The following is a 13,402-nucleotide window of genomic DNA, read 5'->3' as shown; positions in this document are numbered from 1 at the left end:
TCCATCATACTGAACCGTCAAAGCATTTTGCAGTTATTATGGCAGCATCATTAACTATGACGTTCACAGAATCTTGACTGGAAACTTGATATAGAACAGAAGTTCTTACTAAAACCTCAAGATCCTTCACTCAGAGCCAGTTGCAAAAGTCATACAGTTAAAAATGAAAGCATTCCAAGCCCAGGAATTTATTCAGAGTACCAGAACTAAAACAACATTCAAAGTCCTTCCCCACAAAAAACTACTTCTCTAAAGTTTCTTCATTTCAGCAGCCTAATTTAGGATGGCAGCAAAGCAGAGAGGGTCGTTTTGTTGTTTAAACAATTGATAGTCAGAAATACTTGCCAATCTAGTGCACATCACCTCCATCACTGGATCCCAATCTAACCCTTGTCCACATCTGATTTAATGTGACTTGTCAGTCAATGCACTCTAATATTTTCTCAGCTGAGTAACAGAGACCTTATAATAGATATGCTATTAAAACTTGCAAAATAATCACGATCCTTTATGTGTGAGCAATAGATCAACACAGCAACATCTAACATTTAAAGGCATCACCTTTGTATGCCTCTTAGTGCTCTCAAATCGAGGGTCTTAAGGTTTTAGATGTCATTGTGTTGACATATTTCTCCCACATAAAAGATTGTGATAATTTTGAAAGTCGTGAGCACAAATAATCCTAATAATCTGGGCACATTTATTTTATTTTATGAGCAAGAAATAGTAAGAATGTGAGCTCATGCTATATTTTCAACATTAGACATCTAGCTTAAGTAGCATGCCTCAGTTTTTGTTTCGGTTGCATTGCAACAATATGAGTTAATGTTAAACCAGATGTATGAATAGTTGTCCAAAACCTGAAGTGGGGTTTCGATACAAGCAGATACCAGGCTTGTGAGTGAAGGAGTGGGGAGCAAGATTTGCTTCTGGCTGCAATTTTTAAAGCAATCCAAGAAAGGAGAAACACAATAACTTTTATCTGAAACAAAATAAAATGTGTGAAAGCCCTACTGAAATGAATGAAGGGGTTAAAACTAGAATTAGCTGGCTCTGCCTCTCATTGGCTCTGGCTCCACCTCCCGGTGGTCTCCACATTTTTCACCCTACGGGGCACCAACCACCACTGGACAATCACCTTTCCCATCACAGTCATGTAAGAGACAGAAGAGCCTTATAGGATCCAGTCTAAAGGGGGAAGAATTTTGGGCCAGAAAGCCTCAGAATGATATTACCAAGAAAAAGATGAACAGCAGGTTCCCTTGTTTTATTGAAGCTGCATTTGGAGACAGTCAGGTCGTGTATCCACAGCAGTGACCAGAGGAGAAATGACTCCTGGGAGGAGCATAGAGAGAATAAATGCCATGGTACACCTGCATCAGCACAACCGGATGCCTTCATCTACCCCAGATGCAACAAAACATGTCTCTCCTGCATCCGTCTCTACAGCCACAGCAGGCACTGCAACTCTCCAACAGTTTGGCTTCACACCCATTGTCTCCTGAGACAGAGAGATGCCAAGCACTAATGGTGAGCCCAAGAGAAGGGCAGCTTCATATAGATGCAAGCAGTTCTTCAAATCACTTGGTCCCAAATTAGTCCTTATTTCATCTTCCTTATTTACATTTTTAAAAAAGTTTATCAAAGATACTATTGTTCCAATGACATTATGGAAAGAGTGCAGATGCCAGAAAGACAATAGAGAAGATACAGTGAGAGGGCAGGTAATAGTAACAACAACAATGGAAAAACAGTTTTTAAAAAACAAAACAAAACCCTGTGTCATGACTCCTACTTCAAGCGTTCATCTTGGCACTTGGCAACTTGCTTGATGAGGGTGTGTATTGTGAAAGCGCCAGTTAGTATAATAATTGAAAGCAAGTTGTTAGGAGGCATTTGGGACCAGGATGGATCATGATGGCAGAAGAAGTTGTGGCTCTACAGTTTGGTCTGCAGAGGATCTGAGTATGTACCCATGTGCTGGAGAAATCCCCTGGGGCCAGTAGCAAACCAGGCCACTGTTAACAGGTGCCCATAATTCCTCTTACACCTTGAGTCAGAGTCCTTCAAAGCAATACCACATCTTTTGCTCAAACAATGCTTCACAGTTTCTCATCCCATCTCACTAAAGATGCCAACAGGTTCATCAGGAAATGACACAATAGTGGTGGAGTAGAAGACTGAAGACTTGGATGATAAATCTTGAAGAATGCCCTCGGCAAGAGGCAGGGTTTGGGATAGGTAGCAGAGCGGATGTGTTGGCAGCAAGGCTTAGTCTTGGTATGCAACTCTTTGGAGCGAGTTGTCTACTAACTTGAAGCTCTACTTGAGGTCTCCAACTCTGTGCTTCTTGTTGTCTTACTGATTTCTGACTGGCCTTTGCTGCCAGGAGGACACCAAGTGGACCATCCTTGCCCACTGCATCCCAGCCACCCTTCTTCAGGTGGGCTCGGCTTAGTCCTCCCACTGTGTTGGTTTTGTCCTGATAGGACTAGACAAATCCACTGAATTGTGCTGAAAATCTGTCCTCTAAGATGGTGAAGGCCCATGCTAAGGTAGTGTCTGGTCTGATCTGACACTGTCACAAACCACATGCAGAAAGGATTAAATAAAGTAGAGCAAAGTTTTTCAGATGAAAAAATAAATATGAGAACAGGGGGAAAGGGAATGTGAAGTGGGAAAGTGTAAGGATAAGCAGCATGGTTACATGAAAGGGAAAGGTGGGAATTTATCTAATTGGAATGTGAAGCCCTTCAGAAGATCAAGAGGCGCAGCAATGAGCTTTGTGTGCTTTGATTGTAATCAAACACGTTTCTGATAAATTATTATTATTAATTATTAGCTCTTACTGATGCACTAAAATCAACATCAAACATTAGCTGCAGCACAAGAGGAAAAAACCTTTACAGACATAGCTCATATACTCAGACCAAGGTTTGTATCCAATGTTAGTCCTATTAAGAGGAGACCTATTAAAATTAATAAACATAAATAACATAGGCCCATTCTTTTCAGTGGGTCAGCACTGAGTATAACTTAGTAGTACACAATAGAGAGGCGTCTATTCAGCCTACATGCTGCATTTTTTATTCTCTGATCTAATTATGCCTTTATTACTTATTACTTATTTTTGCTCCTTGTAAGAAAAACAGAGAATCAGGTTGTTTATCTAGTAACTTCAGCTCTTTTTTTTTTCATTTCAGGAAAGGGGGCTTTGGAAAGCATGTTTTGGATATGGGAGTCATTGAAGTCTCAATACCAGAGCACTACCAGGCAGGACTTTAATACGGCAAGGTCACACCCAGTGCTACTCTTACACATAGGCTGCAATATGTGAGACAAACCTGGGGCTGTCCACTAATGAGGGATTGGAGAAGAAGAAGAAGAAGAAGAAGAAGAAGAAGAAGAAGAAGAAGAAGAAGAGTTTGGATTTGATATCCCACTTTATCACTACCCTAAGGAGTCTCAAAGCGGCTAACATTCTCCTTTCTCTTCCTCCCCCACAACAAACACTCTGTGAGGTGAGCGGGGCTGAGAGACTTCAGAGAAGTGTGACTGGCCCAAGGTCACCCAGCAGCTGCAGGTGGAGGAGCGGGGAAGCGAACCCGGTTCCCCAGATTACGAGACTACCGCTCTTTACCACTACACCACACTGGCTTCCCATGACTGAGAAGTTATGGGTGGAAGAAATGTTCCACACTTCTTTCTGTTCCTAATTCTGACCCACAGTCCATTCCGCTGATACTTTCCTCACTCCCTTCAGTCCAGAAATAAGTCCAAGCTGGAAATGACCAGAGGAATTGGGGAGGGGAGAGAATAAGTGAGCTAGGACAGGCTTACACACTCATTCCTTTCCCCTGATTCTCCCAGAATATATGCCTGTCCTTGTGTCACTGGTAAAGTAGAGCTTGCCCGCTTGCCATAGAATCCCATGCTAATTAAACTGTTTTGCAGACTAACAGAATGATCTTTCAAGCACTCTTCCAGAGACATCCTTTGCAAATGGATGAAATGCTTACACTGCTGGGTAGCATGACACCCAGTATAGCAAACTATGCATTAAAGATGTAGAATCACACTGTAAATGAAAAATAAGAAATGTGTTAGGTTTCATTAGCCTGACACATATCAGGAAGTCAAAGCTGACACTGTTTAAAGAGGGGGTTTTAAAAGTCAAATGCACAGTGATCATCTGCATTCAGAAGAGCACATCAGCACTCATAGGCTGTCATCTATTCATGTATTCAATTTTCAGATAAAGCCAATTAGAATTTGCTGTTATTTTGCAAGCTTGATGCAGCGCTCCATGGCAGATGAAGTAACTATAGGTTTAAGTGGCAGCAGATTTTTGAGCAGGAGTGTGTGCCTCACTTCCTATGTAGTCCTATATGTGTAACCTCTTGCAATGTCCTTTTAGTTCCTGGGATATATCTCAAGAGAAAAGAGAAGAAAAGATATAAAAAGATAGGGAAATAGAACAGAGAGGAACTGTAAGAAGACTGCTGTGTTCTATTGATCTGTCTGCAGCATCTCAGCTACTAGCTAGGGATGACTGCAGACTTCTACACATCCAGTCCTGAACCCTGCAGTGATGATGAGTTAGACTAGCTGTCCCCAACCTGGTGCCCTCCAGAACCTTTGGACTACAGCTCTCGCCAGACCCAGCCATCAAGGCTGTACTGGCTGAGCATACTGGAAGCTTTGTGTTCAGCAATGTGAATAGTCAGAAAGATCTCACATTAAAATATGAAAAGGGTTAAAAATCAAGGTCTATTCATAGACGTTCTAAGAAACATGAGAATGGATCTTTGTTCTTTTTACAGTTGCTTTCTGAATAATTAGCTATAGCCTATGTACAGCATGCAAAAAATGTTGATTTCCCTGGAAAGATGCCAAAATACACATTTGCTTTTGTCCCATTTGTGCTGATGTAAAATTTGGAACTGATAATTTTCTTCTTCAAAAATGCCAATTTCCCGCTCTTTCCTATTAACAAATGTTAGAGTGACAATCTGGTCTTTCTGAAAGATATAGCCAAGACCTTCCCATCCCCTTCCCCAGCCACCATTATCTTTTAGCCCTGTCGTTGTTCATAGTCTTCAAGTATTCTCCTTTTGTTGCTTTCTCATGCAATGTTACTTTTCCTCTTAAGCTTCTTTATCATTCTTAATGCTTAACAGAAAAGGAGACTTAGGAAATTGATTTGTATTGTGAAAACCATCTTGGCAGACATGCCCTGGACTGTAAGCCAAGTCCACTGCAAAGTGAGTAGCAATCATGTGAATGAATCCCAAAACTAATACAAGGAAGTATGAGTGGTCTCCTCTTATCATCATGGCTCCAGAGTGATCTCTGTCTCCCAGACAAAGAAGAAGAAGAAGAAGAAGAAGAAGAAGAAGAAGAAAAAGAAGAAGAAGAAGAAGAAAGTGTTATCAGTGTTAAAAGTTTGGCAACAAATAAGCCCTCTGACAAACTCTGGGGTAAATTGTGGGAATCATGAGTGTGTTCACACTTGATCAGGAATGCTACTAATGTCAGCCTAGATATGTGATAAGCGATAATGTCACTCGCTGCACACCAGACCTTTGCAAGAGAATGCAGAAGAAACTCTCCAGCTTAGGGAGACCCAAAACTGGACAGGAGGGAAGGAACATGGCAGGGATTTGGTTTGGCTCATATTTCGATTTAAACCTAACCAGTGCCTTCCCTCCCCCGTAGAAAAAAGGTGGCAGTACTCACCATGAAGTTGTTACAGTAAGTGCCACACTTTTAACATATCCTCTGATGTACCCTCACCTTCTCTAGATCACTTCCTGCTTTTTGTATCAACTGCAGAATGACATCCTTGTAGCAGCCATTATTCCACACATTTGGTAGGGCAAGATAAGGTCCTACCATCCTGATGAACGTCAGCGAAGAAGTTGTCCATATAAGCATTGCCATTCAAATGGTGTGCATGAACTGTATCTTGTGATTGATTATGTGGGCTGGGGCTTACCCCCCCCCCCAATATTTTATTCAACTTGGCAGCCCTGGTTTGGACCTTGTTTACTTTTTGCCCGAGGTTTCCACATGCTGCAACTCTCAGTAATGGAGAGTGAGAGACGTTGCCTAGACAAGAAAGAAAAATGCTGATTAACACCTTTTATTAATCTAGCCTTAGTTAAGAACAAAAGAATGCAGAACTCACACATCAACTCCCCCTACTAGGACTGAACTTCACATAACAGCATGTCTTCAAACAGCACTTGTGCAGCAGACTAAACAGTTCCTCAGCGAGTGGGGCTTGGCCAGGAATGCAGCTTTTGGAGCCTTCTGCTTTGCTGATGGACAATTTACAGAAGAGCCCTGGCTCTTGCCTTTCAGTCTAATCTTAAACAACTTTAGGTATTCCTAGAACATCAGTCGGCCTAATGATTGACAGGTGAAAGCATGCTTTTTTTTTTGCAAATAAATAGCAGAAACCGAAACAGCTCACCAGCAAGAAAAACCAAGAATGTGAAAGTTTCTTTCTTGGGAAAGGTTTCAGGAAAAGACTGGCTGGCATCTCTCAAAGATGCTCTAGATCAATGCCAAAGAACATTTTTGAACCAGAGGAACTCATTCCCTTCTGGACTGTTTTACAGGGGCCATGTACCAATGGCAGGCAGGACCTGACGCGCAATGTAAATTAATAACACAGAGTTTTTAAGTGAAAGAATAAGAGCTTTACTGAGTTAAACTACTTCATAAACAACATGGTTCCAAACAGTTTGACTGAGATTACATGCTGACTCTGCTCACAACTCAGGCAGACTGACTCTGATTGAAATTTTACAGAGAACACACAGAGAAAATGGCTGCCACTTATAAGGAGAATGAGTCACATGTCAGAGTGACTCCACAGTTAGCAGTTAGTCCTGAATAACTTTAGTAGGCCCAAATGATTGTGCAGTCCCAGCACTTCCCAGCCTGCTTTGCTGCTTCTGCTCTCATGTGTCTTTGTCACATGACAGGACCAGAGGCAAATGGGGTGGGAGCAACACCATTTTTTTTTAGTCCAGTGGAGTACTGTATTTTTCACTCCATAAGACGCACCTGACCATAAGATGCACCTAGTTTTTAGAGGAGGAAAAACACGGGGGGGGGGGAATATTCTGAATTAAATGTTGTACTAAACTAATTAAAACAGCAAAGCGGGCGGCTCCTGTCTGCTTTGCTGCTTTAAAGCAAGCCTCAGAGGAGGGAAGGAAGGGGAGCCATGGCTCCCATCCGTACCCCCTCCGTGGCTTGCTTTAAAGCAGCAAATTTAAAGCAGAAAAACGGGCATCTCCTGTCCACTTTGCTGCTTTACAGCGAGCCATGGCTCCCCTTCTTTCCCTCCTCTGTGGCTCGCTTTAAAGCAGCAAAGCGGACAGGAACCGCTTACACGTCCCTCCTCCACGCAGCATTCACTTCATAAGATGCACAGACATTTCCCCTTACTTTTTAGGAGGAAAAAAGTGTGTCTTAAGGAGCAAAAAAATACAGTAATTTCTTCACACACTCACACACCCCTCTCTGGCCCCCTCCAAGCCAAGCTGCACTATCCTAGTTGAAGGATACATTCCACCTAGGCAAAAACTATTGTGGTGAGAAGCAGGGTCTACGAGGACTGTGGCCTGGGGAGAAGTTGTAGGTTTTTTTCCTCAGGAAGAGGCCTGGAGGTCCACAATTGGCCCCCAAGCCCGAGGTCCCTCACTGCTGGTGTATACAATCTGTTTGAAACAGGACCACAGCTTCAAAACCGTCTCTGAAACAATAGGGAGGTGGCAAGAAAAATTGTGCTAGCAAATGGTCATGCAGAAGCTATCGACTTACCACATTCCTGAAGGTTTTTGCTCTTGCTCCCCCCCCTCTACTTCTCTCTGCATGTCACAGCCTGGGGCTCTGTACATCCAAAGCGGGAAGACACAAAAAAATTAAGAAGGTCAAAAGTGAATAATAAGGAGTCACAGCATTCCATCTCTTCACATGAGAATAGAGGGGGAAGCCCTGCCAAGGGCTCTCAGGCATGCAGCTTCTCAGGGACAAAGCAGTGCAAACAGGTGCTGAAGAAGACGGAGAACTGCCCTGGGAGGCATCTGTATAATTCTAGCTTTACCGTGGTGGGTCAGGCTGCCGTGAAAGCCACAGAGGCAGCAGGGCCAATTAAAAAGAAAAGAAAGGGCACTGAAGCACCCTAATTAGTACGGAGGGGGGGACACACACACACATAAAAACAAGCATTTCATTACAGCCCTTTTCAGGTGTTCTAGTCTGCATTGCACAAAGGAAGATCTGGAGCGGAGACCCCCACCCAGGACGGGTGAATCTGCCCATTTTCGTTCCTCTCCATTTCTCATTTTCCCAGTCATAAGTTTCATTCTTCACATTCCTTCATCAGGTTATTTTTTAAAGGTCCTCATGAAAATTCACCAGAACTATAGTGAGGATTTCTCCTAATATACATGTTTATATGCTATCTTGCCTACCAGGCACAGCTTTGCACAGCAATACCCCCTAATATAATGCATTTTTTGTCCATTATTCTCTCCAAGATATGCACTTTACCCTACTATATACCTTTTGTGTGCCATTACTGGGCTGGAGAACTGTATTGCAAAATTCAGAGAAGTGCGAATTTTGAAGGCGGAGGCTTTTGCAGAAGGCTGCATTTTGGTTCATGTATTGTTATGGAAAGTGCAAATTAGGTAAGTTCTCCTTTAAATACGGACAAAATTCCATTCCATTTGCATTTAAAGGCAAATCTACCTAATTTGCACCTTCTGAAACTTTATGCAAACCAAAGCATAGTCATCCTCCAACATTTGTACATCTCTAAATTTTGCAAAGCGTGTTCTCCAATAAATGAGAGCACGTGTTGCGGTGTGGGCTGCCGAGCCAGGCCTCTTGTTGCCAGGCAGGTTAATAGTTGTTGCCTGGCATTGTGATTACATAACCGGGTTGCTGGGACAAATTGTATGTTGCAAAATGGGTGGGTGGGACCATAGTCTTTAAATGGTGCACTCTGCTTTCTCTTTCTCTTTGCAGAGTGCATCGGATCACCCACCCACCCGCCCTCTTTTCCGGTTGACCTTGCTTTGCCTGTCATGGGGTCATCTGCCTTGGCGCAGGGGCCTAGTAGGAATTTTGCCATTTGGTGATTGGCTGTGCCATTTGGTCTTTGCCTACTACTCAGCAATTCGTCACAACGTGTAAGGTTGCGGTTAGGCATTGGTTATAATATGCTGGTGGTGGAGGGGTCAGGATAGGCTGTGCCTGTCCCTCCTATTGCGCTGAAGGGAATTCCGTTAAAGGAATCCTGGGGCTTGCCACGATTTCGTCCAATTGCTGTCATGGGACCAGGGCCGGCAAGCTTTCGGGGAGCTGCTGGGGTGAGCGGCGTGGGTCCTACGCTTAGCTCAAATGACCCCCAAGTTTGACTTTCCCTTCTACTGGCTACCGATGTCAGTTCTGTCCCAGGCGGGGGGACAGATAGTCATAACCAATGTCTAAACAACCACTCACTGATTTTGTATTTTAATAAAGTTGTGGCCAAAATAGTGCCCCAAAACCAAAACTAAAATTATGTGTTATGTGTGAAGTGATTTGAGGGGTGGCCTGGGGACCTACACACGCAATGAAATTCTCCAGCCAAGCAATGTGTGCAAAAATGCATATACTAGGTTAAAGTGTGCATATAAATGTTCATATTAGTAAATTAACATCCAAAACCACATTATATTAGGTAATTCCCACCCCCACAAAAATGTGTCTATAGTGGAAAAATACAGACAAAAATATGTGTATTAAAAGAAAATCACAGAAAACTGCCAATGAACTTTCACAAGAACTGTTTTTCAATAGAAAAATTTTAAAAATCTCAAACCAATGTGGAAATGTAGATATCCAAATTCAAGACTGGAAAAGATTAGAATCTGGGAAAAGCTTATATTGATATATTCAGCCATTCCTACCTGGATGTAAACTTCATTGGACAAAGTGGGGCTTACCTCTGAGTAGACATGCATAGGGTACACTGTTAGCAATTTCTTGGCAATTGCAGCCTGGAAACTGCTGTATGTGGTGTCACAGAAGCTCCCCTAGTTAATAATAATGATGATGATGATGATAATGATGATGATGATGATGATGATGATAAATTTTATTTGTATCCTGCCCTCCCTGACCAAAGCCGGGCTCAGAGTGGCTAACATCATATAAATAAGACGAGTGATCAATACAAGTGATCAATCAATTAGAATACATCCCACAATTAAGTCAAACAATTAAAATTAAAACTGGACAAGTGGCAATCTTCAGTTAAGAGATTTCAAATTGCCACATTTGCATTATAGTCTTAACCCCCACCCCAATGATCATTGAAAGCAAGCTCTAATTTGCACAAAATAAATTAATTCAAATCTAGGACTGTATTTTAGATCAATAAATCCAATATTCCCATGTGCATGTTCCTTGACAACAGTGACACGTAGCTGACACACATACAGTAGACTTTGGAAAACAAGTAGCCAGCCTCTTATTCTTCTGCTACACGTTCAGGATGACTGTGCCAAGGACATGTGATTCAGTCACCATTGAAGTTGATAAATATGTACATAGGTCAAGGCGACACTCCCGAGAGCTCCACCTAGGAGTGTGTTAACCTGAATTCCCCATTTTGCCTGAGGCGCAAAAAAGCAACACAACTTTATGGCCTTACAGTGCAAATATGGGATTATTGCTTACACTAAGCCATCATCATGGCAAAGTCCAAAGAGTAAGTGAAATGGCTGGTATGTCAGCTTGGGTTTTAAAAAATAAAAAAAAATGAAAACATCATAAAAGCAGAGTGTTTTACAATTAGGTCACTCAGTCAGTTAAATCATTTTTATTTATGGATTCATTTATTATATTTCCCTACTGCTTATCTATTCTCCGGGCAGTTTCCATAAAAATAAAACACAAAATTCACAGTAGCTTTGTTCACACTTAACCCTAAGCACAGGCACAACAACCAATTGTGCACACAAGTACCCAGACTGTACACTCACCGAATGTAATGTGTCAACAGCCCTAAGAGAAAGGCCAAAATCCTAAAGAAAATGAATCAGGAAAACACTCAGGGGGGAAACCAACCATAACCAGCAACTTTAACAAACTGCCTTTTAATGAAAGAAGTGGTTCATTTTGAAATTCTGTAGTGAGGAGCTTGCAGGGCAGCAGCTGAAGAAGGTGCAAAAAGGGTTTTCTCGTGTGTGTGTTTCTTGTGGCTGATTAGCTGCTCTCCCTGTGCAAAGGTCAGAGGGGGCAGGGTTTCTGTTGAGGTAGGTCTTCACACTTTTTATGATGGAGGACCGCTGTAGTCACCCCCAACGACACGTTCTCAAGATGGAGGGTGAGGGAACAGCTGCAGTCGCCTGCGGTTCCTGCGCAATGTTTGCCATCTTGCCAAAGGTTGCAGGCAGCTTTACCTGCAGCAATTGCATGTTGATTGCCCTCTTACAAGACAAAGTCCAGCAACTGGAGGAACGTGTAGCTACGCTCCAAAGAATTAGAGAGCTGGAGCTCTTCTTGGAAGCAACAGAGCACACCGTCTCCACCAAGGAGGAGACAGGGGACTCCCCTGAGAAGGAGGCTAGTACACCAACACAGGAGCCAGATATATGGAGAAACGTGACTCAAAGAAGTAGGAGGCCCAGGGTTTGCTCTGATTGTTTAGAAATACACAATCGCTTTGAGGTCCTCTCCCCTAGCATGGAAGACGAAGAGCAGACTCCATTTGAGGATCTCTCCCTCATTACAGTCGATCAGGTATATGAAGACGAGCAGCAAAGTCAGTCCTCAGGGAATGTGCAGGCGACCTTGGAACGGACAGCTCACGGAAGAACCCCGACCAAACCTAAGAGGAGGCGTGTAGTGGTGATAGGGGATTCCCTACTGAGGGGAACAGAAGCAGTGATCTGTGGGCCTGACAAGATGTCTCAGGAAGTGTGCTGTCTCCCCGGGGCTAAGATCCAAGATGTAACTGAACGACTGCAAGGAAACATAAAACCCACTGACAAATACCCCTTCCTCTTGGTTCATGTGGGAACCAATGACACCGCAAGCAATAGCCTCCAGAAGATCAAAAGAGACTACGAGGCTCTGGGCAGGAAATTGAAGCAATTAAATGCACAAATTGTCATCTCATCTGTCCTCCCAGTTGAACGACGTGGCCCAGGGAGAGAGGGAAAAATAGTGGAAGTGAACAACTGGCTTCGCAAATGGTGTAAACAGGAACGGTTTGGATTCTTAGATCACAGACTGCAGTTTCTTAAAGATGGACTTCTGGCAAGCGATGGGCTGCACCTCACAACGGTTGGGAGGAATGTTTTTGCCAAAAATCTCAGAAACCTCATCAGGAGGGCTTTAAACTGACTAATGTGGGGGAGGAAGACAGTGCTCCTGAAGGTAGGAGTCTATCAATTGATGAAGATGATCATCCCAATGTCATAGACCAAATGGAGCAAACAGCACGCAGACCTAGTGGTGGGAGGAAAAAATCCTTAAATAAGAGACACGGGGGAATGATTAATGGACTTCAGTGTCTGTACACTAATGCGCAAAGCATGGGAAATAAACAAGATGAGCTTGAGCTCTTGGTACAGCAAACTAAATATGACATAATAGGCATCACTGAAACCTGGTGGGATAAGTCCCACAATTGGAATGTAATAATGGAGGGATACAATCTATTTCAGAGAAACAGACCAGACAAGAAAGGAGGAGGAGTGGCGTTATATGTCAGGGATGTGTATACCTGTGAAGAGATCCAAGATTTAGAACCTCAAAGCCAAAGTGAGAGCATTTGGGTCAAAATTAAGGGAGAGAAGAATAACAGTGACCTCATTGTGGGAGTTTACTATAGATCCCCAAGCCAAACGGAGGACATAGATGATGCCTTCCTAGAACAGATGGCCAAGCATGCAAAAGGAAGGGAGATAGTAGTAATGGGGGACTTCAATTACCCGGATATTTGTTGGATGTCAAACTCAGCCAAGAGCATAAGGTTAAACAGATTCCTCACTGGCCTTGCAGACTACTTCATTGTCCAGAAAGTGGGAGAAGCAACAAGAGGAACAGCCATTTTAGATCTGGTCCTAACCAATGTTGATGACCTGGTTAGTGGGGTAGAAGTGGAAAGATCATTAGGCGCGAGTGATCATGCTCTTCTGAAGTTTACTATACAGCGGAAAGGAGCAGCCAAGCATACTAGAACTCAATTTCTTGACTTTAAGAAAGCCGACTTCATAAAACTTAGGGAAGTGTTGGGTGAGATCCCATGAACAGTAGTACTAAAAGGAAAGGGAGTTCATGATGGCTGGGAGTTTGTTAAGAGGGAGATAGTAAAAGCACAACT

This window comes from Podarcis filfolensis (assembly GCF_964270895.1).
Source record: "Podarcis filfolensis genome assembly, chromosome: 10".
Lineage (NCBI taxonomy): Eukaryota > Metazoa > Chordata > Lepidosauria > Squamata > Lacertidae > Podarcis > Podarcis filfolensis.
The sequence above is the reverse complement of the archived record's forward strand: the minus strand, read 5'-3'. Positions refer to the sequence as shown.